This window comes from Triticum aestivum, chromosome 3A (genome assembly GCF_018294505.1).
Source record: "Triticum aestivum cultivar Chinese Spring chromosome 3A, IWGSC CS RefSeq v2.1, whole genome shotgun sequence".
NCBI lineage: Eukaryota > Viridiplantae > Streptophyta > Magnoliopsida > Poales > Poaceae > Triticum > Triticum aestivum.
In genome coordinates this window covers 685,781,670-685,785,771 of record NC_057800.1, presented here as the reverse complement: position 1 = coordinate 685,785,771, position 4,102 = coordinate 685,781,670, and positions in this window count along the sequence as shown.

Sequence of the window (4,102 nt, the reverse complement as noted above, 5' to 3'; positions counted from 1 at the left end):
TAGCCATACTTTTGATTCTTATAATGCTATGATAGATTTATTTGGCTCACCACCTCTTTTGGTTAATGGAACTATGTTAACTTTGGAGCATGTTATGCAAAGACTTGAAATTATTGAAAATAAAGTAGCTACCATTGAATTAATTGAAAATCTAGATAGAAAGATCCACAATCAAATTACCCAATATGGATCTAAGGTAGGAATGACTTTGAAAAATATTAAGGAGAAGGAACCCATGGGTAATGAGAAAATAAATCTAGATTCCACTAGAATCGATAAACATGAGGGTATCATTACCAACTTGGGAACTGCCTTTTCTTCTGTTAAGAAAACTCCAAGTCCGTCTACTAAAAATACTAAGCTTATCTATGTTCCTAAGAATAAGGGTGAATCATATAGTAAGGAAACTGCGGATCTTAAATCTATAAGTATTCATCCCAATCTTTTTGCTATCATTAAGGAACCATTTGCTACAAATGAATTTTTCGATCTTGTGCTCAAAAGTTTGATAATTACTAGAAAGAAAGAAATTTCTAAGGAAGATAGATGCTTCATTGAAGAATTGCCTACCAAAGATGGCAATACCTAGATCTATCCTCGCTTTTATGCCTAGCTAGGGGCGTTAAACGATAGCGCTTGTTGGGAGGCAACCCAATTTTATTTTTATTTTTTTTGTTTTTGCTTCTGTTTAGGAATAAATAATCCATCTACCTTCTGTTTAGATGTGGTTTTCTGTTTTAATTTGTGTTTGTGCCAAGTTAGACCTATAGGATCTTCTTGGATGATAGTTATTTGATCTTGCTGTAATTTCCAGAAACTTTGCGCTCAGTGCCCGAATTCTTAAAAATCACCAGAACGTGATAAAGTACTGATCCAATTGCTGATGATCAATAAAAAAAATTTCTAGGTCGTGATATTTTGGTAGGTTTTGTTGGAGTTCCAGAAGTTTGCGTTAGTTACAGATTACTACAGCCTATTCTGTTTTTGACAGATTCTGTTTTTCGTGTGTTGTTTGCTTATTTTGATGAATCTATGGCTAATAAAATATTTTATAGTCCATAGAGAAGTTGGAATACAGTAGGTTTAACATCAATATAAATAAAGAATGAGTTCATTACAGTACCTTGAAGTGGTCTTTTGTTTTCTTTCTCTAACGGAGCTCACGAGATTTCTATTGAGTTTTGTGTTGTGAAGTTTTTAAGTTTTGGGTGAAATCTTTTGATGGATTATGGAACAAGGAGTGGCAAGAGCCTAAGCTTGGGGATGCCCATGGCACCCCCAAGATAATCCAAGGACACCAAAAAGTCAAAGCTTGGGGATGCCCCGGAAGGCATCCCCTCTTTCGTCTACTTCCATCGGTAATTTTACTTGGAGCTATATTTTTATTCACCACATGATATGTGTTTTGCTTGGAGCGTCTTGTATTATTTGTGTCTTTGTTTGTTAGTGTGCCATAATCATCCTTTCTGTACACACCTTTTGAGAGAGTCACACATAAATTGGAATTTGATAGAATACTCAATGTGCTTCACTTATATCTTTTGAGCTATGTAATTTTGCTCTATGTGCTTCACTTAGATCTTTTAGAGCACGATGGTGGATTTGTTTTATAGAAACTATTGATCTCTCATGCTTCACTTAGATTATTTTGAGAGTCTTTAATAGCATGGTAAATTTTTTAATAATAATAATATGCTTGGTATTCAAGATTTGTGAAACTTTCTTTTGAGTGCGTTGAATACTAAGAAAAGTTTGATGCTTGATAATTGTTTTGAGATATGGAGGTGATAATATCAAAGTCGTGCTAGTTGAGTAGTTGTGAATTTGAGAAATTCTTGTGTTGAAGTTTGCAAGTCCCGTAGCATGCACGTATGGTAAACGTTATGTAACAAATTTGAAACATGAGGTGTTATTTGATTGTCCTCCTTATGAGTGGCGGTCGGGGACGAGCGGTGGTCTTTTCCTACCAATCTATCCCCCTAGGAGCATGCGCGTAGTACTTTGGTTTTTGGTGGCTTGTAGATTTTTGAAATAAGTATATGAGTTCTTTATGACTAATGTTGAGTCCATGGATTATACGCACTCTCACCCTTCCATCATTGCTATTATCTTCGGTACCGTGCATTGCCCTTTCTCACATTGAGAGTTGGTGCAAACTTCGCTGGTGCATCCAAACCCCGTGATATGATACGCTCTTTCACACATAAACCTCCTTATATCTTCCTCAAAACAACCACCATACCTACCTATTATGGCATTTCCATAGCCATTCCGAGATATATTGCCATGCAACTTTCCACCATACCATTCCTCATGACACATTCATCATTGTCATATTGCTTTAGCATGATCATGTAGTTGACATAGTATTTGTGGCAAAGCCACCGTTCATAATTCTTTCATACATGTCACTCTTGGTTCATTGCATATCCCAGTACACCGCCGGAGGCATTCATATAGAGTCATACTTTGTTCTAGTATTGAGTTGTAATCATTGAGTTGTAAATAAATAGAAGTGTGATGATCATCATTCAATAGAGTATTGTCCCAAAAAAAGAGAAAGGCCAAAGAAAAAAAAGAAGTCCCCAAAAACTAAAAAATAAAAATAAAAGGGGCAATGCTACTATCCTTTTTTTCACACTTGTGCTTCAAAGTAGCACCATAATCTTCATGATAGAGAGTCTCTTGTTTTGTCATTTTCATATACTAGTGGGAATCTTTCATTATAGAACTTGGCTTGTATATTCCAACAATGGGCCTCCTCAAGTGCCCTAGGTCTTCGTGAGCAAGCAAGTTGGATGCACACCCACTTAGTTTCTTTTGTTGAGCTTTCATACATTTATAGCTCTAGTGCATTCGTTGCATGGCAATCCCTACTCCTTGCATTAACATCAATCGATGGGCATCTCCATAGCCCATTGATTAGCCTCATTGATGTGAGATCTTCTCCTTTTTTGTCTTCTCCACATGACCTCCATCATTATATTCTATTCCACCCATAGTGCTATATCCATGGCTCACGCTCATGTATTGCATGAAGGTTTATAAGTCTAAGATTACTAAAGTATGAAACAATTGCTTGGCTTGTCATTGGGGTTGTGCATGATGAGAGCATTCTTGTGTGACGAAAATGGAGCATGACTAAACTATATGATTTTGTAGGGATAAACTTTCTTTGGCCATGTTATTTTGAGAAGACATAATTGCTTAGTTAGTATGCTTGAAGTATTGTTATTTTTATGTCAATATGAACTTTTGTCTTGAATCTTTCGAATCTGAATATTCATACCACAATTAAGAAGATTTGCATTGAAATTATGCCAAGTAGCACCCCGCATCAAAAATTCTCTTTTTATCATTTACCTACTCGAGGACGAGCAGGAATTAAGCTTGGGGATGCCTGATACGTCTCCAACGTATCTATAATTTTTGATTGCTCCATGCTATATTATCTACTGTTTTGGACTATATTGGGCTTTATTTTCCACTTTTATATTATTTTTGGGACTAACCTATTAACCGGAGGCCCAACCCAGAATTGCTGTTTTTTTGCCTATTTCAGTGTTTCGAAGAAACAGAATATCAAACGGAGTCCAAATGGAATAAAATCTTCGGGAACGTGATTTTCTCACCGAACGTGATCCAGGAGACTTGGACCCTACTCCAAGGAGTCAAAGAGGCGGTCACGAGGGTGGGGGCACGCCCCCTAGGGCGTGCCCCCTGCTTCGTGGGCCCCTCGGTGCTCCACCGATGTACTCCTTCCTCCTATATGTACCTACGTACCCCCAAACGATCAGAGACGGAGCCAAAAACCTAATTCCACCACCGCAACTTTCTGTATCCACGAGATCCCATCTTGGGGCCTGTTCTGGAGCTCCGCCGAAGAGGGCCATCATCACAGAGGGCTTCTACATCATCATAGCCCCTCCGATGAAGTGTGAGTAGTTTACCTCAGACCTTCGGGTCCATAGTTATTAGCTAGATGGCTTCTTCTCTCTTTTTGGATCTCAATACAATGTTCTCCCCCTCTCTCGTGGAGATCTATTCGATGTAATCTTCTTTTTGCGGTGTGTTTGTTGAGACCGATGAATTGTCGGTTTAT